We start from the raw sequence: 25,817 nt of genomic DNA, 5'->3' as shown, positions 1-25,817 counted from the left end.
TTTCTTTAATAGATCAAGATTTTATCTTAAAATACAAGATCTTTTCGTGGTTCTTGTCAATTTTTGTTGTTTTTCATCTGATGAACTTATTTCAGTCAGCTGGATTATTCTCCTTCCATGCAAAAAGATTTTATCTTCAAATACAAGAACTTTTCGTGGTTTTGTTAGTTTTCAGCAAATGAACATATTTCAGCAAGCAAGAAGTTTTTTCTTTAATAAATCAAGATTTTATCTTAAAATACAAGATCTTTTCGTGGTTCTTGTCAATTTTTGTTGGTTTTCATCAATTGAACTTATTTCACTCAGCGAGATCTTTCTTCTTTAATGCAAAAAGATTTTATCTTCAAATACAAGAATTTTTCGTGGTTTTGTTAGTTTTCAGAAAATGAACATATTTCAGCGAGCAAGAAGTTTTTTCTTTAATAGATCAAGATTTTATCTTAAAATACAAGCACTTTTCGTGGTTCTTGTCAATTTTTGTTGGTTTTCATCTAATGAACTTCTTTCACTCAGCGAGAACTTTCTCCTTCCGTGCAAAAAGATTTTGTCTTCAAATACAAGAACTTTTCGTGGTTTTGTTCGTTTTCAGCAAATGAACATATTTCAGCGAGCAAGAAGTTTTTTCTTTAATAGATCAAGATTTTATCTTAAAATACAAGAACTTTTCGTGGTTCTTGTCAATTTTTGTTGGTTTTCATCTAAGAAACTTATTTCAGTCAGCTGGATCATTCTCGTTCCATGCAAAAAGATTTTATCTTCAAATACAAGAACTTTTCGTGGTTTTGTTCGTTTTCAGCAAATGAACATATTTCAGCGAGCAAGAAGTTTTTTCTTTTATAGATTAAGATTTTATCTTAAAATACAAGATCTTTTCGTGGTTCTTGTCAATTTTTGTTGGTTTTCATCGAATGAACTTATTTCAGTCAGCTGGATCATTCTCCTTCCATGCAAAAAGATTTTATCTTCAAATACAAGAACCTTTCGTGGTTTTGTTAGTTTTCAGCAAATGAACATATTTCTGCGAGCAAGAAGTTTTTTCTTTGATAGATCAAGATTTTATCTTAAAATACAAGAACTTTTCGTGGTTCTTGTCAATTTTTGTTGGTTTTCATCGAATGAACTTATTTCACTCAGCGAGAACTTTCTCCTTCCATGCAAAAAGATTTTATCTTCAAATACAAGAACTTTTCGCGGTTTTGTTCGTTTTCAGCAAATGAACATATTTCAGCGAGCAAGAAGTTTTTTCTTTAATAGATCAAGATTTTATCTTAAAATACAAGAACCTTTCGTGGTTCTTGTCAATTTTTGTTGGTTTTCATCTAATAAACTTATTTCACTCAGCTGGATCATTCTCCTTCCATGCAAAAATATTTTATCTTCAAATACAAGAACTTTTTGTGGTTTTGTTAGTTTTCAGCATATGAACATATTTCAGCAAGCAAGAAGTTTTTTCTTTAATAGATCAAGAATTTATCTTAAAATACAAGATCTTTTCGTGGTTCTTGTCAATTTTTGTTGGTTTTCATCGAATGAACTTATTTCAGTCAGCTGGATCATTCTCCTTCCATGCAAAAAGATTTTATCTTCAAATACAAGAACCTTTCGTGGTTTTGTTAGTTTTCAGCAAATGAACATATTTCAGCGAGCAAGAAGTTTTTTCTTTAATAGATCAAGATTTTTTCTTAAAATACAAGATCTTTTCGTGGTTCTTGTCAATTTTTGTTGGTTTTCATCAAATGAACTTATTTCACTCAGCGAGATCTTTCTTCTTTAATGCAAAAAGATTTTATCTTCAAATACAAGAATTTTTCGTGGTTTTGTTAGTTTTCAGCAAATGAACATATTTCAGCGAGCAAGAAGTTTTTTCTTTAATAGATCAAGATTTTATCTTAAAATACAAGAACTTTTCGTGGTTCTTGTCAATTTTTGTTGGTTTTCATCTAAGAAACTTATTTCAGTCAGCTGGATCATTCTCGTTCCATGCAAAAAGATTTTACCTTCAAATACAAGAACTTTTCGTGGTTTTGTTCGTTTTCAGCAAATGAACATATTTCAGCGAGCAAGAAGTTTTTTCTTTAATAGATCAAGATTTTATCTTAAAATACAAGATCTTTTCGTGGTTCTTGTCAATTTTTGTTGTTTTTCATCTGATGAACTTATTTCAGTCAGCTGGATTATTCTCCTTCCATGCAAAAAGATTTTATCTTCAAATACAAGAACTTTTCGTGGTTTTGTTAGTTTTCAGCAAATGAACATATTTCAGCAAGCAAGTAGTTTTTTCTTTAATAGATCAAGATTTTATCTTAAAATACAAGATCTTTTCGTGGTTCTTGTCAATTTTTGTTGGTTTTCATCAATTGAACTTATTTCACTCAGCGAGATCTTTCTTCTTTAATGCAAAAAGATTTTATCTTCAAATACAAGAATTTTTCGTGGTTTTGTTAGTTTTCAGAAAATGAACATATTTCAGCGAGCAAGAAGTTTTTTCTTTAATAGATCAAGATTTTATCTTAAAATACAAGAACTTTTCGTGGTTCTTGTCAATTTTTGTTGGTTTTCATCTAATGAACTTCTTTCACTCAGCGAGAACTTTCTCCTTCCGTGCAAAAAGATTTTGTCTTCAAATACAAGAACTTTTCGTGGTTTTGTTCGTTTTCAGCAAATGAACATATTTCAGCGAGCAAGAAGTTTTTTCTTTAATAGATCAAGATTTTATCTTAAAATACAAGAACTTTTCGTGGTTCTTGTCAATTTTTGTTGGTTTTCATCTAAGAAACTTATTTCAGTCAGCTGGATCATTCTCGTTCCATGCAAAAAGATTTTACCTTCAAATACAAGAACTTTTCGTGGTTTTGTTCGTTTTCAGCAAATGAACATATTTCAGCGAGCAAGAAGTTTTTTCTTTAATAGATCAAGATTTTATCTTAAAATACAAGATCTTTTCGTGGTTCTTGTCAATTTTTGTTGTTTTTCATCTGATGAACTTATTTCAGTCAGCTGGATTATTCTCCTTCCATGCAAAAAGATTTTATCTTCAAATACAAGAACTTTTCGTGGTTTTGTTAGTTTTCAGCAAATGAACATATTTCAGCAAGCAAGAAGTTTTTTCTTTAATAGATCAAGATTTTATCTTAAAATACAAGATCTTTTCGTGGTTCTTGTCAATTTTTGTTGGTTTTCATCAATTGAACTTATTTCACTCAGCGAGATCTTTCTTCTTTAATGCAAAAAGATTTTATCTTCAAATACAAGAATTTTTCGTGGTTTTGTTAGTTTTCAGAAAATGAACATATTTCAGCGAGCAAGAAGTTTTTTCTTTAATAGATCAAGATTTTATCTTAAAATACAAGAACTTTTCGTGGTTCTTGTCAATTTTTGTTGGTTTTCATCTAATGAACTTCTTTCACTCAGCGAGAACTTTCTCCTTCCGTGCAAAAAGATTTTGTCTTCAAATACAAGAACTTTTCGTGGTTTTGTTCGTTTTCAGCAAATGAACATATTTCAGCGAGCAAGAAGTTTTTCCTTTAATAGATCAAGATTTTATCTTAAAATACAAGAACTTTTCGTGGTTCTTGTCAATTTTTGTTGGTTTTCATCTAAGAAACTTATTTCAGTCAGCTGGATCATTCTCGTTCCATGCAAAAAGATTTTATCTTCAAATACAAGAACTTTTCGTGGTTTTGTTCGTTTTCAGCAAATGAACATATTTCAGCGAGCAAGAAGTTTTTTCTTTTATAGATTAAGATTTTATCTTAAAATACAAGATCTTTTCGTGGTTCTTGTCAATTTTTGTTGGTTTTCATCGAATGAACTTATTTCAGTCAGCTGGATCATTCTCCTTCCATGCAAAAAGATTTTATCTTCAAATACAAGAACCTTTCGTGGTTTTGTTAGTTTTCAGCAAATGAACATATTTCTGCGAGCAAGAAGTTTTTTCTTTGATAGATCAAGATTTTATCTTAAAATACAAGAACTTTTCGTGGTTCTTGTCAATTTTTGTTGGTTTTCATCGAATGAACTTATTTCACTCAGCGAGAACTTTCTCCTTCCATGCAAAAAGATTTTATCTTCAAATACAAGAACTTTTCGCGGTTTTGTTCGTTTTCAGCAAATGAACATATTTCAGCGAGCAAGAAGTTTTTTCTTTAATAGATCAAGATTTTATCTTAAAATACAAGAACCTTTCGTGGTTCTTGTCAATTTTTGTTGGTTTTCATCTAATAAACTTATTTCACTCAGCTGGATCATTCTCCTTCCATGCAAAAATATTTTATCTTCAAATACAAGAACTTTTCGTGGTTTTGTTAGTTTTCAGCATATGAACATATTTCAGCAAGCAAGAAGTTTTTTCTTTAATAGATCAAGAATTTATCTTAAAATACAAGATCTTTTCGTGGTTCTTGTCAATTTTTGTTGGTTTTCATCGAATGAACTTATTTCAGTCAGCTGGATCATTCTCCTTCCATGCAAAAAGATTTTATCTTCAAATACAAGAACCTTTCGTGGTTTTGTTAGTTTTCAGCAAATGAACATATTTCAGCGAGCAAGAAGTTTTTTCTTTAATAGATCAAGATTTTTTCTTAAAATACAAGATCTTTTCGTGGTTCTTGTCAATTTTTGTTGGTTTTCATCAAATGAACTTATTTCACTCAGCGAGATCTTTCTTCTTTAATGCAAAAAGATTTTATCTTCAAATACAAGAATTTTTCGTGGTTTTGTTAGTTTTCAGCAAATGAACATATTTCAGCGAGCAAGAAGTTTTTTCTTTAATAGATCAAGATTTTATCTTAAAATACAAGAACTTTTCGTGGTTCTTGTCAATTTTTGTTGGTTTTCATCTAAGAAACTTATTTCAGTCAGCTGGATCATTCTCGTTCCATGCAAAAAGATTTTACCTTCAAATACAAGAACTTTTCGTGGTTTTGTTCGTTTTCAGCAAATGAACATATTTCAGCGAGCAAGAAGTTTTTTCTTTAATAGATCAAGATTTTATCTTAAAATACAAGAACTTTTCGTGGTTCTTGTCAATTTTTGTTGGTTTTCATCTAAGAAACTTATTTCAGTCAGCTGGATCATTCTCGTTCCATGCAAAAAGATTTTATCTTCAAATACAAGAACTTTTCGTGGTTTTGTTAGTTTTCATCAAATGAACATATTTCAGCGAGCAAGAAGTTTTTTCTTTGATAGATCAAGATGTTATCTTAAAATACAAGAACTTTTCGTGGTTCTTGTCAATTTTTGTTGGTTTTCATCTAATGAACTTATTTCACTCAGCGAGAACTTTCTCCTTCCATGCAAAAAGATTTTATCTTCAAATACAAGAACTTTTCGTGGTTTTGTTCGTTTTCAGCAAATGAACATATTTCAGCGAGCAAGAAGTTTTTTCTTTAATAGATTAAGATTTTATCTTAAAATACAAGATATTTTCGTGGTTCTTGTCAATTTTTGTTGGTTTTCATCTAATGAACTTATTTCAGTCAGCTGGATCATTCTCCTTCCATGCAAAAAGATTTTATCTTCAAATACAAGAACCTTTCGTGGTTTTGTTAGTTTTCAGCAAATGAACATATTTCTGCGAGCAAGAAGTTTTTTCTTTGATAGATCAAGATTTTATCTTAAAATACAAGAACTTTTCGTGGTTCTTGTCAATTTTTGTTGGTTTTCATCTAATGAACTTATTTCACTCAGCGAGAACTTTCTCCTTCCATGCAAAAAGATTTTATCTTCAAATACAAGAACTTTTCGCGGTTTTGTTCGTTTTCAGCAAATGAACATATTTCAGCGAGCAAGAAGTTTTTTCTTTAATAGATCAAGATTTTATCTTAAAATACAAGAACCTTTCGTGGTTCTTGTCAATTTTTGTTGGTTTTCATCGAATGAACTTATTTCAGTCAGCTGGATCAGTCTCCTTCCATGCAAAAAGATTTCATCTTCAAACACAAGAACTTTTCGTGGTATTTGTTAGTTTTCAGCAAATGAACATATTTCAGCGAGCAAGAAGTTTTTTCTTCAATAGATTAAGATTTTATCTAAAAATACAAGAACTTTTCGTGGTTCCTGTCAATTTTTGTTGGTTTTCACCTAATGATCTTATTTCAGTCAGCTGGATCATTCTCCTTCCATGCAATAAGATTTTATCTTCAAATACAAGAACTTTTCGTGGTTTTGTTAGTTTTCAGCAAATGAACATATTTCAGCGAGCAAGAAGTTTCTTCTTTAATAGATTAAGATTTTATCTAAAAATACAAGAACTTTTCATGGTTCTTGTCAATTTTTGTTGGTTTTCACCTCATGATCTTATTTCAGTCAGCTGGATCATTCTCCTTCCATGCAATAAGATTTTATCTTCAAATACAACAACTTTTCGTGGTTTTGTTAGTTTTCAGCAAATGAACATATTTCAGCGAGCAACAAGTTTTTTCTTTAGTAGATTAAGATTTTATCTTAAAATACAAGAACTTTTCGTCGTTCTTGTCAATTTTTGTTGGTTTTCATCTAATGAACTTACATCAGTCAGCTGGATCATTCTCCTTCCATGCAAAAAGATTTTATCTTCAAATACAAGAACTTTTCGTGGTTCTTGTCAATTTTTGTTGGTTTTCATCCAATGAACTTACTTCAGTCAGCTGGATCATTCTCCTTCCATGCAAAAAGATTTTATCTTCAAATACAAGAACTTTTCGTGGTTTTGTTAGTTTTCAGTAAATTAACATATTTCAGCGAGCAAGAAGTTTTTTCTTCAATCGATCAAGATTTTATTCTAAAATACAAGAACTTTTCGTGGTTCTTGTCAATTTTTGTTGGTTTTCATCTAATGAACTTATTTCACTCAGCTGGATCTTTCTTCTTGAATGCAAAAATATTTTATCTTCAAATACAAGAACTTTTCGTGGTTTTGTTAGTTTTCAGCAAATGAACATCTTTCAGCGAGCAAGAAGTTTTTTCTTCAATAGCATCAGATTTTATCTTAAAATACAAGAACTTTTCGTGGTTCTTGTCAATTTTTGTTGGTTTTCATCTAATGAACTTATTTCACTCAGCTGGATCTTTCTTCTTGAATGCAAAAATATTTTATCTTCAAATACAAGAACTTTTCGTGGTTTTGTTAGTTTTCAGCAAATGAACATCTTTCAGCGAGCAAGAAGTTTTTTCTTTAACAGCATCAGATTTTATCTTAAAACACAAGAACTTTTCGTGGTTCATGTCAATTTTTGTTGGTTTTCATCCAATGAACTTATTTCACTCAGCTGGATCATTCTCCTTCCATGCAAAAAGATTGTATCTTCAAATACAAGAACTTTTCGTGGTTTTGTTTGTTTTCAGAAAATGAACATATTTCAGCGAGCAAGAAGTTTTTTCTTTAATAGATTAAGATTTTATCTTAAAATACAAGAACTTTTCGTGGTTCTTGTCAATTTTTGTTGGTTTTCATCTGATGAACTTATTTCAGTCAGCGAGATCATTCTCCTTCCAAGCAAAAGATTTTATCTTCAAATACAAGAACTTTTCGTGGTTTTGTTAGTTTTCAGCAAATGAACATATTTCAGTGAGCAAGAAGATTTTTCTTTAATAGATTAAGATTTTATCGAAAAATACAAGAACTTTTCGTGGTTCCTTTCAATTTTTGTAGGTTTTCATCGAATGAACTTATTTCAGTCAGCTGGATCAGTCTCCTTCCATGCAAAAAGATTTCATCTTCAAACACAAGAACTTTTCGTGGTATTTGTTAGTTTTCAGCAAATGAACATATTTCAGCGAGCAAGAAGTTTTTTCTTCAATAGATTAAGATTTTATCTAAAAATACAAGAACTTTTCGTGGTTCCTGTCAATTTTTGTTGGTTTTCACCGAATGATCTTATTTCAGTCAGCTGGATCATTCTCCTTCCATGCAATAAGATTTTATCTTCAAATACAAGAACTTTTCGTGGTTTTGTTAGTTTTCAGCAAATGAACATATTTCAGCGAGCAAGAAGTTTCTTCTTTAATAGATTAAGATTTTATCTAAAAATACAAGAACTTTTCGTGGTTCTTGTCAGTTTTTGTTGGTTTTCATCTAATGAACTTATTTCAGTCAGCTGGATCTTTCTTCTTTAATGCAAAAAGATTTTATCTTCAAATACAACAACTTTTCGTGGTTTTGTTAGTTTTCAGCAAATGAACATATTTCAGCGAGCAACAAGTTTTTTCTTTAGTAGATTAAGATTTTATCTTAAAATACAATAACTTTTCGTGGTTCTTGTCAATTTTTGTTGGTTTTCATCTAATGAACTTACATCAGTCAGCTGGATCATTCTCCTTCCATGCAAAAAGATTTTATCTTCAAATACAAGAACTTTTCGTGGTTCTTGTCAATTTTTGTTGGTTTTCATCTAATGAACTTACTTCAGTCAGCTGGATCATTCTCCTTCCATGCAAAAAGATTTTATCTTCAAATACAAGAACTTTTCGTGGTTTTGTTAGTTTTCAGCAAATGAACATATTTCAGCGAGCAAGAAGTTTCTTCTTTAATAGATTAAGATTTTATCTATAAATACAAGAACTTTTCGTGGTTCCTTTCAATTTTTGTAGTTTTTCATCGAATGAACTTATTTCAGTCAGCTGGATCATTCTCCTTCCATGCAAAAAGATTTCATCTTCAAACACAAGAACTTTTCGTGGTATTTGTTAGTTTTCAGCAAATGAACATATTTCAGCGAGCAAGAAGTTTTTTCTTTAATCGATCAAGATTTTATCTTAAAATACAAGAACTTTTCGTGGTTCTTGTCAATTTTTGTTGGGTTTCATCTGATGAACTTATTTCAGTCAGCGAGATCATTCTCCTTCCAAGCAAAAGATTTTATCTTCAAATACAAGAACTTTTCGTGGTTTTGTTATTTTTCAGCAAATGAACATATTTCAGCGAGCAAGAAGTTTTTTCTTTAATAGCATAAGATTTTATCTTAAAATACAAGAACTTTTCGTGGTTCTTGTCAATTTTTGTTGGTTTTCATCTGATTAACTTATTTCACTCAGCTGGATCTTTCTTCTTTAATGCAAAAAGATATTATCTTCAAATACAAGAACTTTTCGTGGTTTTGTTAGTTTTCAGCAAATGAACATCTTTCAGCGAGCAAGAAGTTTTTTCTTCAATAGCATCAGATTTTATCTTAAAATACAAGAACTTTTCGTGGTTCATGTCAATTTTTGTTGGTTTTCATCCAATGAACTTATTTCACTCAGCTGGATCATTCTCCTTCCATGCAAAAAGATTGTTTCTTCAAATACAAGAACTTTTCGTGGCTTTGTTTGTTTTCAGCAAATGAACATATTTCAGCGAGCAAGAAGTTTTTTCTTTAATAGATTAAGATTTTATCTTAAAATACAAGAACTTTTCGTGGTTCTTGTCAATTTTTGTTGGTTTTCATCTGATGAACTTATTTCAGTCAGCGAGATCATTCTCCTTCCAAGCAAAAGATTTTATCTTCAAATACAAGAACTTTTCGTGGTTTTGTTAGTTTTCAGCAAATGAACATATTTCAGCGAGCAAGAAGTTTTTTCTTTAATAGATCAAGATTTTATCTTAAAATACAAGAACTTTTCGTGGTTCTTGTCAATTTTTGTTGGTTTTCATCTAAGAAACTTATTTCAGTCAGCTGGATCATTCTCGTTCCATGCAAAAAGATTTTATCTTCAAATACAAGAACTTTTCGTGGTTTTGTTCGTTTTCAGCAAATGAACATATTTCAGCGAGCAAGAAGTTTTTTCTTTTATAGATTAAGATTTTATCTTAAAATACAAGATCTTTTCGTGGTTCTTGTCAATTTTTGTTGGTTTTCATCGAATGAACTTATTTCAGTCAGCTGGATCATTCTCCTTCCATGCAAAAAGATTTTATCTTCAAATACAAGAACCTTTCGTGGTTTTGTTAGTTTTCAGCAAATGAACATATTTCTGCGAGCAAGAAGTTTTTTCTTTGATAGATCAAGATTTTATCTTAAAATACAAGAACTTTTCGTGGTTCTTGTCAATTTTTGTTGGTTTTCATCGAATGAACTTATTTCACTCAGCGAGAACTTTCTCCTTCCATGCAAAAAGATTTTATCTTCAAATACAAGAACTTTTCGCGGTTTTGTTCGTTTTCAGCAAATGAACATATTTCAGCGAGCAAGAAGTTTTTTCTTTAATAGATCAAGATTTTATCTTAAAATACAAGAACCTTTCGTGGTTCTTGTCAATTTTTGTTGGTTTTCATCTAATAAACTTATTTCACTCAGCTGGATCATTCTCCTTCCATGCAAAAATATTTTATCTTCAAATACAAGAACTTTTCGTGGTTTTGTTAGTTTTCAGCATATGAACATATTTCAGCAAGCAAGAAGTTTTTTCTTTAATAGATCAAGAATTTATCTTAAAATACAAGATCTTTTCGTGGTTCTTGTCAATTTTTGTTGGTTTTCATCGAATGAACTTATTTCAGTCAGCTGGATCATTCTCCTTCCATGCAAAAAGATTTTATCTTCAAATACAAGAACCTTTCGTGGTTTTGTTAGTTTTCAGCAAATGAACATATTTCAGCGAGCAAGAAGTTTTTTCTTTAATAGATCAAGATTTTTTCTTAAAATACAAGATCTTTTCGTGGTTCTTGTCAATTTTTGTTGGTTTTCATCAAATGAACTTATTTCACTCAGCGAGATCTTTCTTCTTTAATGCAAAAAGATTTTATCTTCAAATACAAGAATTTTTCGTGGTTTTGTTAGTTTTCAGCAAATGAACATATTTCAGCGAGCAAGAAGTTTTTTCTTTAATAGATCAAGATTTTATCTTAAAATACAAGAACTTTTCGTGGTTCTTGTCAATTTTTGTTGGTTTTCATCTAAGAAACTTATTTCAGTCAGCTGGATCATTCTCGTTCCATGCAAAAAGATTTTACCTTCAAATACAAGAACTTTTCGTGGTTTTGTTCGTTTTCAGCAAATGAACATATTTCAGCGAGCAAGAAGTTTTTTCTTTAATAGATCAAGATTTTATCTTAAAATACAAGATCTTTTCGTGGTTCTTGTCAATTTTTGTTGTTTTTCATCTGATGAACTTATTTCAGTCAGCTGGATTATTCTCCTTCCATGCAAAAAGATTTTATCTTCAAATACAAGAACTTTTCGTGGTTTTGTTAGTTTTCAGCAAATGAACATATTTCAGCAAGCAAGTAGTTTTTTCTTTAATAGATCAAGATTTTATCTTAAAATACAAGATCTTTTCGTGGTTCTTGTCAATTTTTGTTGGTTTTCATCAATTGAACTTATTTCACTCAGCGAGATCTTTCTTCTTTAATGCAAAAAGATTTTATCTTCAAATACAAGAATTTTTCGTGGTTTTGTTAGTTTTCAGAAAATGAACATATTTCAGCGAGCAAGAAGTTTTTTCTTTAATAGATCAAGATTTTATCTTAAAATACAAGAACTTTTCGTGGTTCTTGTCAATTTTTGTTGGTTTTCATCTAATGAACTTCTTTCACTCAGCGAGAACTTTCTCCTTCCGTGCAAAAAGATTTTGTCTTCAAATACAAGAACTTTTCGTGGTTTTGTTCGTTTTCAGCAAATGAACATATTTCAGCGAGCAAGAAGTTTTTTCTTTAATAGATCAAGATTTTATCTTAAAATACAAGAACTTTTCGTGGTTCTTGTCAATTTTTGTTGGTTTTCATCTAAGAAACTTATTTCAGTCAGCTGGATCATTCTCGTTCCATGCAAAAAGATTTTACCTTCAAATACAAGAACTTTTCGTGGTTTTGTTCGTTTTCAGCAAATGAACATATTTCAGCGAGCAAGAAGTTTTTTCTTTAATAGATCAAGATTTTATCTTAAAATACAAGATCTTTTCGTGGTTCTTGTCAATTTTTGTTGTTTTTCATCTGATGAACTTATTTCAGTCAGCTGGATTATTCTCCTTCCATGCAAAAAGATTTTATCTTCAAATACAAGAACTTTTCGTGGTTTTGTTAGTTTTCAGCAAATGAACATATTTCAGCAAGCAAGAAGTTTTTTCTTTAATAGATCAAGATTTTATCTTAAAATACAAGATCTTTTCGTGGTTCTTGTCAATTTTTGTTGGTTTTCATCAATTGAACTTATTTCACTCAGCGAGATCTTTCTTCTTTAATGCAAAAAGATTTTATCTTCAAATACAAGAATTTTTCGTGGTTTTGTTAGTTTTCAGAAAATGAACATATTTCAGCGAGCAAGAAGTTTTTTCTTTAATAGATCAAGATTTTATCTTAAAATACAAGAACTTTTCGTGGTTCTTGTCAATTTTTGTTGGTTTTCATCTAATGAACTTCTTTCACTCAGCGAGAACTTTCTCCTTCCGTGCAAAAAGATTTTGTCTTCAAATACAAGAACTTTTCGTGGTTTTGTTCGTTTTCAGCAAATGAACATATTTCAGCGAGCAAGAAGTTTTTCCTTTAATAGATCAAGATTTTATCTTAAAATACAAGAACTTTTCGTGGTTCTTGTCAATTTTTGTTGGTTTTCATCTAAGAAACTTATTTCAGTCAGCTGGATCATTCTCGTTCCATGCAAAAAGATTTTATCTTCAAATACAAGAACTTTTCGTGGTTTTGTTCGTTTTCAGCAAATGAACATATTTCAGCGAGCAAGAAGTTTTTTCTTTTATAGATTAAGATTTTATCTTAAAATACAAGATCTTTTCGTGGTTCTTGTCAATTTTTGTTGGTTTTCATCGAATGAACTTATTTCAGTCAGCTGGATCATTCTCCTTCCATGCAAAAAGATTTTATCTTCAAATACAAGAACCTTTCGTGGTTTTGTTAGTTTTCAGCAAATGAACATATTTCTGCGAGCAAGAAGTTTTTTCTTTGATAGATCAAGATTTTATCTTAAAATACAAGAACTTTTCGTGGTTCTTGTCAATTTTTGTTGGTTTTCATCGAATGAACTTATTTCACTCAGCGAGAACTTTCTCCTTCCATGCAAAAAGATTTTATCTTCAAATACAAGAACTTTTCGCGGTTTTGTTCGTTTTCAGCAAATGAACATATTTCAGCGAGCAAGAAGTTTTTTCTTTAATAGATCAAGATTTTATCTTAAAATACAAGAACCTTTCGTGGTTCTTGTCAATTTTTGTTGGTTTTCATCTAATAAACTTATTTCACTCAGCTGGATCATTCTCCTTCCATGCAAAAATATTTTATCTTCAAATACAAGAACTTTTCGTGGTTTTGTTAGTTTTCAGCATATGAACATATTTCAGCAAGCAAGAAGTTTTTTCTTTAATAGATCAAGAATTTATCTTAAAATACAAGATCTTTTCGTGGTTCTTGTCAATTTTTGTTGGTTTTCATCGAATGAACTTATTTCAGTCAGCTGGATCATTCTCCTTCCATGCAAAAAGATTTTATCTTCAAATACAAGAACCTTTCGTGGTTTTGTTAGTTTTCAGCAAATGAACATATTTCAGCGAGCAAGAAGTTTTTTCTTTAATAGATCAAGATTTTTTCTTAAAATACAAGATCTTTTCGTGGTTCTTGTCAATTTTTGTTGGTTTTCATCAAATGAACTTATTTCACTCAGCGAGATCTTTCTTCTTTAATGCAAAAAGATTTTATCTTCAAATACAAGAATTTTTCGTGGTTTTGTTAGTTTTCAGCAAATGAACATATTTCAGCGAGCAAGAAGTTTTTTCTTTAATAGATCAAGATTTTATCTTAAAATACAAGAACTTTTCGTGGTTCTTGTCAATTTTTGTTGGTTTTCATCTAAGAAACTTATTTCAGTCAGCTGGATCATTCTCGTTCCATGCAAAAAGATTTTACCTTCAAATACAAGAACTTTTCGTGGTTTTGTTCGTTTTCAGCAAATGAACATATTTCAGCGAGCAAGAAGTTTTTTCTTTAATAGATCAAGATTTTATCTTAAAATACAAGAACTTTTCGTGGTTCTTGTCAATTTTTGTTGGTTTTCATCTAAGAAACTTATTTCAGTCAGCTGGATCATTCTCGTTCCATGCAAAAAGATTTTATCTTCAAATACAAGAACTTTTCGTGGTTTTGTTAGTTTTCATCAAATGAACATATTTCAGCGAGCAAGAAGTTTTTTCTTTGATAGATCAAGATGTTATCTTAAAATACAAGAACTTTTCGTGGTTCTTGTCAATTTTTGTTGGTTTTCATCTAATGAACTTATTTCACTCAGCGAGAACTTTCTCCTTCCATGCAAAAAGATTTTATCTTCAAATACAAGAACTTTTCGTGGTTTTGTTCGTTTTCAGCAAATGAACATATTTCAGCGAGCAAGAAGTTTTTTCTTTAATAGATTAAGATTTTATCTTAAAATACAAGATATTTTCGTGGTTCTTGTCAATTTTTGTTGGTTTTCATCTAATGAACTTATTTCAGTCAGCTGGATCATTCTCCTTCCATGCAAAAAGATTTTATCTTCAAATACAAGAACCTTTCGTGGTTTTGTTAGTTTTCAGCAAATGAACATATTTCTGCGAGCAAGAAGTTTTTTCTTTGATAGATCAAGATTTTATCTTAAAATACAAGAACTTTTCGTGGTTCTTGTCAATTTTTGTTGGTTTTCATCTAATGAACTTATTTCACTCAGCGAGAACTTTCTCCTTCCATGCAAAAAGATTTTATCTTCAAATACAAGAACTTTTCGCGGTTTTGTTCGTTTTCAGCAAATGAACATATTTCAGCGAGCAAGAAGTTTTTTCTTTAATAGATCAAGATTTTATCTTAAAATACAAGAACCTTTCGTGGTTCTTGTCAATTTTTGTTGGTTTTCATCGAATGAACTTATTTCAGTCAGCTGGATCAGTCTCCTTCCATGCAAAAAGATTTCATCTTCAAACACAAGAACTTTTCGTGGTATTTGTTAGTTTTCAGCAAATGAACATATTTCAGCGAGCAAGAAGTTTTTTCTTCAATAGATTAAGATTTTATCTAAAAATACAAGAACTTTTCGTGGTTCCTGTCAATTTTTGTTGGTTTTCACCTAATGATCTTATTTCAGTCAGCTGGATCATTCTCCTTCCATGCAATAAGATTTTATCTTCAAATACAAGAACTTTTCGTGGTTTTGTTAGTTTTCAGCAAATGAACATATTTCAGCGAGCAAGAAGTTTCTTCTTTAATAGATTAAGATTTTATCTAAAAATACAAGAACTTTTCATGGTTCTTGTCAATTTTTGTTGGTTTTCACCTCATGATCTTATTTCAGTCAGCTGGATCATTCTCCTTCCATGCAATAAGATTTTATCTTCAAATACAACAACTTTTCGTGGTTTTGTTAGTTTTCAGCAAATGAACATATTTCAGCGAGCAACAAGTTTTTTCTTTAGTAGATTAAGATTTTATCTTAAAATACAAGAACTTTTCGTCGTTCTTGTCAATTTTTGTTGGTTTTCATCTAATGAACTTACATCAGTCAGCTGGATCATTCTCCTTCCATGCAAAAAGATTTTATCTTCAAATACAAGAACTTTTCGTGGTTCTTGTCAATTTTTGTTGGTTTTCATCCAATGAACTTACTTCAGTCAGCTGGATCATTCTCCTTCCATGCAAAAAGATTTTATCTTCAAATACAAGAACTTTTCGTGGTTTTGTTAGTTTTCAGTAAATTAACATATTTCAGCGAGCAAGAAGTTTTTTCTTCAATCGATCAAGATTTTATTCTAAAATACAAGAACTTTTCGTGGTTCTTGTCAATTTTTGTTGGTTTTCATCTAATGAACTTATTTCACTCAGCTGGATCTTTCTTCTTGAATGCAAAAATATTTTATCTTCAAATACAAGAACTTTTCGTGGTTTTGTTAGTTTTCAGCAAATGAACATCTTTCAGCGAGCAAGAAGTTTTTTCTTCAATAGCATCAGATTTTATCTTAAAATACAAGAACTTTTCGTGGTTCTTGTCAATTTTTGTTGGTTTTCATCTAATGAACTTATTTCACTCAGCTGGATCTTTCTTCTTGAATGCAAAAATATTTTATCTTCAAATACAAGAACTTTTCGTGGTTTTGTTAGTTTTCAGCAAATGAACATCTTTCAGCGAGCAAGAAGTTTTTTCTTTAACAGCATCAGATTTTATCTTAAAACACAAGAACTTTTCGTGGTTCATGTCAATTTTTGTTGGTTTTCATCCAATGAACTTATTTCACTCAGCTGGATCATTCTCCTTCCATGCAAAAAGATTGTATCTTCAAATACAAGAACTTTTCGTGGTTTTGTTTGTTTTCAGAAAATGAACATATTTCAGCGAGCAAGAAGTTTTTTCTTTAATAGATTAAGATTTTATCTTAAAATACAAGAACTTTTCGTGGTTCTTGTCAATTTTTGTTGGTTTTCATCTGATGAACTTATTTCAGTCAGCGAGATCATTCTCCTTCCAAGCAAAAGATTTTATCTTCAAATACAAGAACTTTTCGTGGTTTTGTTAGTTTTCAGCAAATGAACATATTTCAGTGAGCAAGAAGATTTTTCTTTAATAGATTAAGATTTTATCGAAAAATACAAGAACTTTTCGTGGTTCCTTTCAATTTTTGTAGGTTTTCATCGAATGAACTTATTTCAGTCAGCTGGATCAGTCTCCTTCCATGCAAAAAGATTTCATCTTCAAACACAAGAACTTTTCGTGGTATTTGTTAGTTTTCAGCAAATGAACATATTTCAGCGAGCAAGAAGTTTTTTCTTCAATAGATTAAGATTTTATCTAAAAATACAAGAACTTTTCGTGGTTCCTGTCAATTTTTGTTGGTTTTCACCGAATGATCTTATTTCAGTCAGCTGGATCATTCTCCTTCCATGCAATAAGATTTTATCTTCAAATACAAGAACTTTTCGTGGTTTTGTTAGTTTTCAGCAAATGAACATATTTCAGCGAGCAAGAAGTTTCTTCTTTAATAGATTAAGATTTTATCTAAAAATACAAGAACTTTTCGTGGTTCTTGTCAGTTTTTGTTGGTTTTCATCTAATGAACTTATTTCAGTCAGCTGGATCTTTCTTCTTTAATGCAAAAAGATTTTATCTTCAAATACAACAACTTTTCGTGGTTTTGTTAGTTTTCAGCAAATGAACATATTTCAGCGAGCAACAAGTTTTTTCTTTAGTAGATTAAGATTTTATCTTAAAATACAATAACTTTTCGTGGTTCTTGTCAATTTTTGTTGGTTTTCATCTAATGAACTTACATCAGTCAGCTGGATCATTCTCCTTCCATGCAAAAAGATTTTATCTTCAAATACAAGAACTTTTCGTGGTTCTTGTCAATTTTTGTTGGTTTTCATCTAATGAACTTACTTCAGTCAGCTGGATCATTCTCCTTCCATGCAAAAAGATTTTATCTTCAAATACAAGAACTTTTCGTGGTTTTGTTAGTTTTCAGCAAATGAACATATTTCAGCGAGCAAGAAGTTTCTTCTTTAATAGATTAAGATTTTATCTATAAATACAAGAACTTTTCGTGGTTCCTTTCAATTTTTGTAGTTTTTCATCGAATGAACTTATTTCAGTCAGCTGGATCATTCTCCTTCCATGCAAAAAGATTTCATCTTCAAACACAAGAACTTTTCGTGGTATTTGTTAGTTTTCAGCAAATGAACATATTTCAGCGAGCAAGAAGTTTTTTCTTTAATCGATCAAGATTTTATCTTAAAATACAAGAACTTTTCGTGGTTCTTGTCAATTTTTGTTGGGTTTCATCTGATGAACTTATTTCAGTCAGCGAGATCATTCTCCTTCCAAGCAAAAGATTTTATCTTCAAATACAAGAACTTTTCGTGGTTTTGTTATTTTTCAGCAAATGAACATATTTCAGCGAGCAAGAAGTTTTTTCTTTAATAGCATAAGATTTTATCTTAAAATACAAGAACTTTTCGTGGTTCTTGTCAATTTTTGTTGGTTTTCATCTGATTAACTTATTTCACTCAGCTGGATCTTTCTTCTTTAATGCAAAAAGATATTATCTTCAAATACAAGAACTTTTCGTGGTTTTGTTAGTTTTCAGCAAATGAACATCTTTCAGCGAGCAAGAAGTTTTTTCTTCAATAGCATCAGATTTTATCTTAAAATACAAGAACTTTTCGTGGTTCATGTCAATTTTTGTTGGTTTTCATCCAATGAACTTATTTCACTCAGCTGGATCATTCTCCTTCCATGCAAAAAGATTGTTTCTTCAAATACAAGAACTTTTCGTGGCTTTGTTTGTTTTCAGCAAATGAACATATTTCAGCGAGCAAGAAGTTTTTTCTTTAATAGATTAAGATTTTATCTTAAAATACAAGAACTTTTCGTGGTTCTTGTCAATTTTTGTTGGTTTTCATCTGATGAACTTATTTCAGTCAGCGAGATCATTCTCCTTCCAAGCAAAAGATTTTATCTTCAAATACAAGAACTTTTCGTGGTTTTGTTAGTTTTCAGCAAATGAACATATTTCAGCGAGCAAGAAGATTTTTCTTTAATAGATTAAGATTTTATCGAAAAATACAAGAACTTTTCGTGGTTCCTTTCAATTTTTGTAGGTTTTCATCGAATGAACTTATTTCAGTCAGCTGGATCAGTCTCCTTCCATGCAAAAAGATTTCATCTTCAAACACAAGAACTTTTCGTGGTATTTGTTAGTTTTCAGCAAATGAACATATTTCAGCGAGCAAGAAGTTTTTTCTTTAATAGATTAAGATTTTATCTAAAAATACAAGAACTTTTCGTGGTTCTTGTCAATTTTTGTTGGTTTTCATCTAATGAACTTATTTCACTCAGCTGGATCTTTCTTCTTTAATGCAAAAAGATTTTATCTTCAAATACAACAACTTTTCGTGGTTTTGTTAGTTTTCAGCAAATGAACATATTTCAGCGAGCAACAAGTTTTTTCTTTAGTAGATTAAGATTTTATCTTAAAATACAAGAACTTTTCGTGGTTCTTGTCAATTTTTGTTGGTTTTCATCTAATGAACTTACATCAGTCAGCTGGATCATTCTCCTTCCATGCAAAAAGATTTTATCTTCAAATACAAGAACTTTTCGTGGTTCTTGTCAATTTTTGTTGGTTTTCATCTAATGAACTTACTTCAGTCAGCTGGATCATTCTCCTTCCATGCAAAAAGATTTTATCTTCAAATACAAGAACTTTTCGTGGTTTTGTTAGTTTTCAGCAAATGAACATATTTCAGCGAGCAAGAAGTTTCTTCTTTAATAGATTAAGATTTTATCTATAAATACAAGAACTTTTCGTGGTTCCTTTCAATTTTTGTAGTTTTTCATCGAATGAACTTATTTCAGTCAGCTGGATCCGTCTCCTTCCATGCAAAAAGATTTCATCTTCAAACACAAGAACTTTTCGTGGTATTTGTTAGTTTTCAGCAAATGAACATATTTCAGCGAGCAAGAAGTTTTTTCTTTAATCGATCAAGATTTTATCTTAAAATACAAGAACTTTTCGTGGTTCTTGTCAATTTTTGTTGGGTTTCATCTGATGAACTTATTTCAGTCAGCGAGATCATTCTCCTTCCAAGCAAAAGATTTTATCTTCAAATACAAGAACTTTTCGTGGTTTTGTTATTTTTCAGCAAATGAACATATTTCAGCGAGCAAGAAGTTTTTTCTTCAATAGATTAAGATTTTATCTAAAAATACAAGAACTTTTCGTGGTTCCTGTCAATTTTTGTTGGTTTTCACCGAATGATCTTATTTCAGTCAGCTGGATCATTCTCCTTCCATGCAAAAAGATTTTATCTTCAAATACAAGAACATTTCGTGGTTTTGTTAGTTTTCAGCAAATGAACATATTTCAGCGAGCTGGAAGTTTTTTCTTCAATAGAATAAGATTTTATCTTAAAATACAAGAACTTTTCGTGGTTCTTGTCAATTTTTGTTGGTTTTCATCGAATGAACTTATTTCAGTCAGCTGGATCTTTCATCTTCCATGCAAAAAGATTTTATCTTCAAATACAAGAACTTTTCGTGGTTTTGTTTGTTTTCAGCAAATGAACATATTTCAGCGAGGAAGAAGTTTTTTCTTTAATAGATTAAGATTTTATCTTAAAATACAAGAACTTTTCGTGGTTCATGTCAATTTTTGTTGGTTTTCATCTAATGAACCTATTTCAGTCAGCGAGATCATTCTCCTTCCAAGCAAAAGATTTTATCTTCAAATACAAGAACTTTTCGTGGTTTTGTTATTTTTCAGCAAATGAACATATTTCAGCGAGCAAGAAGTTTTTTCTTTCATAGCATAAGATTTTATCTTAAAATACAAGAACTTTTCGTGGTTCTTGTCAATTTTTGTTGGTTTTCATCTGATGAACTTATTTCACTCAGCTGGATCTTTCTTCTTTAATGCAAAAAGATTTTATCTTCAAATACAAGAACTTTTCGTGGTTTTGTTAGTTTTCAGCAAATGAACATATTTCAGCGAGCAAGAAATGTTTTCTTTGATAGGTCAAGATTTTATCTTAAAATACTAGATCTTCTCGTGGTTCTTGTCAATTTTTGTTGGTTTTCATCCAATGATCTGATTTCAGTCAGCTGGATCAGTCTCCTTCCATGCAAAAAGATTTCATCTTCAAACACAAGAACTTTTCGTGGTGTTTGTTAGTTTTCAGCAAATGAACATATTTCAGCGAGCAAGAAGTATTTTCTTCAATAGATTAAGATTTTATCTAAAAATACAAGAACTTTTCGTGGTTCCTGTCAATTTTTGTTGGTTTTCACCTCATGATCTTATTTCAGTCAGCTGGATCATTCTCCTTCCATGCAAAAAGATTTTATCTTCAAATACAAGAACATTTCGTGGTTTTGTTAGTTTTCAGCAAATGAACATATTTCAGCGAGCTTGAAGTTTTTTCTTTAATAGCATAAGATTTTATCTTAAAATACAAGAACTTTTCGTGGTTCTTGTCAATTTTTGTTGGTTTTCATCCAATGATCTGATTTCAGTCAGCTGGATCAGTCTCCTTCCATGCAAAAAGATTTCAATTTCAAACACAAGAACTTTTCGTGGTGTTTGTTAGTTTTCAGCAAATGAACATATTTCAGCGAGCAAGAAGTTTTTTCTTCAATAGATCAAGATTTTATTCTAAAATACAAGAACTTTTCGTGGTTCTTGTCAATTTTTGTTGGTTTTCATCTAATGAACTTATTTCACTCAGCTGGATCTTTCTTCTTGAATGCAAAAATATTTTATCTTTAAATACAAGAACTTTTCGTGGTTTTGTTAGTTTTCAGCAAATGAACATCTTTCAGCGAGCAAGAAGTTTTTTCTTTAATAGCATCAGATTTTATCGAAAAATACAAGAACTATTCGTGGTTCTTGTCAATTTTTGTTGGTTTTCATCTAATGAACTTATTTCACTCAGCTGGATCTTTCTTCTTTCATGCAAAAAGATTTTATCTTCAAATACAAGAACTTTTCGTGGTTTTGTTAGTTTTCAGCAAATGAACATATTTCAGAGAGCAAGAAGTTTTTTCTTTAGTAGATTGAGATTTTATCTTAAAACACAAGAACTTTTCGTGGTTCATGTCAATTTTTGTTGGTTTTCATCCAATGAACTTATTTCACTCAGCTGGATCATTCTCCTTCCATGCAAAAAGATTGTATCTTCAAATACAACAACTTTTCGTGGTTTTGTTAGTTTTCAGCAAATGAACATATTTCAGCGAGCAACAAGTTTTTTCTTTAGTAGATTAAGATTTTATCTTAAAATACAAGAACTTTTCGTGGTTCTTGTCAATTTTTGTTGGTTTTCATCTAATGAACTTACATCAGTCAGCTGGATCATTCTCCTTCCATGCAAAAAGATTTTATCTTCAAATACAAGAACTTTTCGTGGTTCTTGTCAATTTTTGTTGGTTTTCATCTAATGAACTTACTTCAGTCAGCTGGATCATTCTCCTTCCATGCAAAAAGATTTTATCTTCAAATACAAGAACTTTTCGTGGTTTTGTTAGTTTTCAGCAAATGAACATATTTCAGCGAGCAAGAAGTTTTTTCTTCAATAGATCAAGATTTTATTCTAAAATACAAGAACTTTTCGTGGTTCTTGTCAATTTTTGTTGGTTTTCATCTAATGAACTTATTTCACTCAGCTGGATCTTTCTTCTTGAATGCAAAAATATTTTATCTTCAAATACAAGAACTTTTCGTGGTTTTGTTAGTTTTCAGCAAATGAACATCTTTCAGCGAGCAAGAAGTTTTTTCTTTAATAGCATCAGATTTTATCTTAAAATACAAGAACTTTTCGTGGTTCTTGTCAATTTTTGTTGGTTTTCATCTAATGAACTTATTTCACTCAGCTGGATCTTTCTTCTTTCATGCAAAAAGATTTTATCTTCAAATACAAGAACTTTTCGTGGTTTTGTTAGTTTTCAGCAAATGAACATATTTCAGAGAGCAAGAAGTTTTTTCTTTAGTAGATTAAGATTTTATCTTAAAACACAAGAACTTTTCGTGGTTCATGTCAATTTTTGTTGGTTTTCATCCAATGAACTTATTTCACTCAGCTGGATCATTCTCCTTCCATGCAAAAAGATTGTATCTTCAAATACAAGAACTTTTCGTGGTTTTGTTTGTTTTCAGAAAATGAACATATTTCAGCGAGCAAGAAGTTTTTTCTTTAATAGATTAAGATTTTATCTTAAAATACAAGAACTTTTCGTGGTTCTTGTCAATTTTTGTTGGTTTTCATCTGATGAACTTATTTCAGTCAGCGAGATCATTCTCCTTCCAAGCAAAAGATTTTATCTTCAAATACAAGAACTTTTCGTGGTTTTGTTAGTTTTCACCAAATGAACATATTTCAGCGAGCAAGAAGATTTTTCTTTAATAGATTAAGATTTTATCTAAAAATACAAGAACTTTTCGTGGTTCCTTTCAATTTTTGTAGGTTTTCATCGAATGAACTTATTTCAGTCAGCTGGATCAGTCTCCTTCCATGCAAAAAGATTTCATCTTCAAACACAAGAACTTTTCGTGGTATTTGTTAGTTTTCAGCAAATGAACATATTTCAGCGAGCAAGAAGTTTTTTCTTCAATAGATTAAGATTTTATCAAAAAATACAAGAACTTTTCGTGGTTCCTGTCAATTTTTGTTGGTTTTCACCTAATGATCTTATTTCAGTCAGCTGGATCATTCTCCTTCCATGCAATAAGATTTTATCTTCAAATACAAGAACTTTTCGTGGTTTTGTTAGTTTTCAGCAAATGAACATATTTCAGCGAGCAAGAAGTTTCTTCTTTAATAGATTAAGATTTTATCTAAAAATACAAGAACTTTTCGTGGTTCTTGTCAATTTTTGTTGGTTTTCACCTAATGATCTTATTTCAGTCAGCTGGATCATTCTCCTTCCATGCAATAAGATTTTATCTTCAAATACAACAACTTTTCGTGGTTTTGTTAGTTTTCAGCAAATGAACATATTTCAGCGAGCAACAAGTTTTTTCTTTAGTAGATTAAGATTTTATCTTAAAACACAAGAACTTTTCGTGGTTCATGTCAATTTTTGTTGGTTTTCATCCAATGAACTTATTTCACTCAGCTGGATCTTTCATCTTCCATGCAAAAAGATTGTATCTTCAAATACAAGAACTTTTCGTGGTTTTGTTTGTTTTCAGCAAATAAACATATTTCAGCGAGCAAGAAGTTTTTTCTTTCATAGATTAAGATTTTATCTTAAAATACAAGAACTTTTCGTGGTTCTTGTCAATTTTTGTTGGTTTTCATCTAATGAACCTATTTCAGTCAGCTGGATCATTCTCCTTCCATGCAAAAAGATTTTATCTTCAAATACAAGAACTTTTCGTGGTTTTGTTTGTTTTCAGCAAATGAACATATTTCAGCGAGCAAGAAGTTTTTTCTTTAATAGATCAAGATTTTATCTTAAAATACAAGAACTTTTCGTGGTTCTTGTCAATTTTTGTTGGGTTTCATCTGATGAACTTATTTCAGTCAGCGAGATCATTCTCCTTCCAAGCAAAAGATTTTATCTTCAAATACAAGAACTTTTCGTGGTTTTGTTAGTTTTCAGCAAATGAACATATTTCAGCGAGCAAGAAGATTTTTCTTTAATCGATTAAGATTTTATCTAAAAATACAAGAACTTTTCGTGGTTCCTTTCAATTTTTGTAGGTTTTCATCGAATGAACTTATTTCAGTCAGCTGGATCAGTCTCCTTCCATGCAAAAAGATTTCATCTTCAAACACAAGAACTTTTCGTGGTATTTGTTAGTTTTCAGCAAATGAACATATTTCAGCGAGCAAGAAGTTTTTTCTTCAATAGATTAAGATTTTATCTAAAAATACAAGAACTTTTCGTGGTTCCTGTCAATTTTTGTTGGTTTTCACCGAATGATCTTATTTCAGTCAGCTGGATCATTCTCCTTCCATGCAATAAGATTTTATCTTCAAATACAAGAACTTTTCGTGGTTTTGTTAGTTTTCAGCAAATGAACATATTTCAGTGAGCAAGAAGTTTCTTCTTTAATAGATTAAGATTTTATCTAAAAATACAAGAACTTTTCGTGGTTCCTTTCAATTTTTGTAGTTTTTCATCGAATGAACTTATTTCAGTCAGCTGGATCAGTCTCCTTCCATGCAAAAAGATTTCATCTTCAAACACAAGAACTTTTCGTGGTATTTGTTAGTTTTCAGCAAATGAACATATTTCAGCGAGCAAGAAGTTTTTTCTTCAATAGATTAAGATTTTATCTAAAAATACAAGAACTTTTCGTGGTTCCTGTCAATTTTTGTTGGTTTTCACATAATGATCTTATTTCAGTCAGCTGGATCATTCTCCTTCCATGCAAAAAGATTTTATCTTCAAATACAAGAACTTTTCGTGGTTTTGTTTGTTTTCAGCAAATGAACATATTCCAGCGAGCAAGAAGTTTTTTCTTTAATCGATCAAGATTTTATCTTAAAATACAAGAACTTTTCGTGGTTCTTGTCAATTTTTGTTGGGTTTCATCTGATGAACTTATTTCCGTCAGCGAGATCATTCTCCTTCCAAGCAAAAGATTTTATCTTCAAATACAAGAACTTTTCGTATTTTTGTTATTTTTCAGCAAATGAACATATTTCAGCAAGCAAGAAGTTTTTTCTTTAATAGCATAAGATTTTATCTTAAAATACAAGAACTTTTCGTGGTTCTTGTCAATTTTTGTTGGTTTTCATCTGATTAACTTATTTCACTCAGCTGGATCTTTCTTCTTTAATGCAAAAAGATATTATCTTCAAATACAAGAACTTTTCGTGGTTTTGTTAGTTTTCAGCAAATGAACATATTTCAGCGAGCAAGAAATTTTTTATTTGATAGGTCAAGATTTTATCTTAAAATACTAGATCTTCTCGTGGTTCTTGTCAATTTTGTTGGTTTTTATCCAATGAACTGATTTCAGTCAGCTGGATCATTCTCCTTCCATGCAAAAAGATTTTATCTTCAAATACAAGAACTTTTCGTGGTTTTGTTAGTTTTCAGCAAATGAACATATTTCAGCGAGCAAGAAGTTTTTTCTTTAATAGATTAAGATTTTATCTTAAAATACAAGAACTTTTCGTGGTTCCTGTCAATTTTTGTTGGTTTTCATCGAATGAACTTATTTCAGTCAGCGAGATCAGTCTCCTTCCATGCAAAAAGATTTCATCTTCAAATACAAGAACTTTTCGTGGTTTTGTTAGTTTTCAGCAAATGAACATATTTCAGCGAGCAACAAGTTTTTTCTTTCATAGCATAAGATTTTATCTTAAAATACAAGACCTTTTCGTGGTTCTTGTCAATTTTTGTTGGTTTTCTTCCAATGAACTGATTTCAGTCAGCTGGATCTTTCTTCTT

Source organism: Heptranchias perlo, unplaced genomic scaffold (genome assembly GCF_035084215.1).
Source record: "Heptranchias perlo isolate sHepPer1 unplaced genomic scaffold, sHepPer1.hap1 HAP1_SCAFFOLD_62, whole genome shotgun sequence".
Taxonomy (NCBI): Eukaryota; Metazoa; Chordata; class Chondrichthyes; order Hexanchiformes; family Hexanchidae; genus Heptranchias; species Heptranchias perlo.
The sequence above is the reverse complement of the archived record's forward strand: the minus strand, read 5'-3'. Positions refer to the sequence as shown.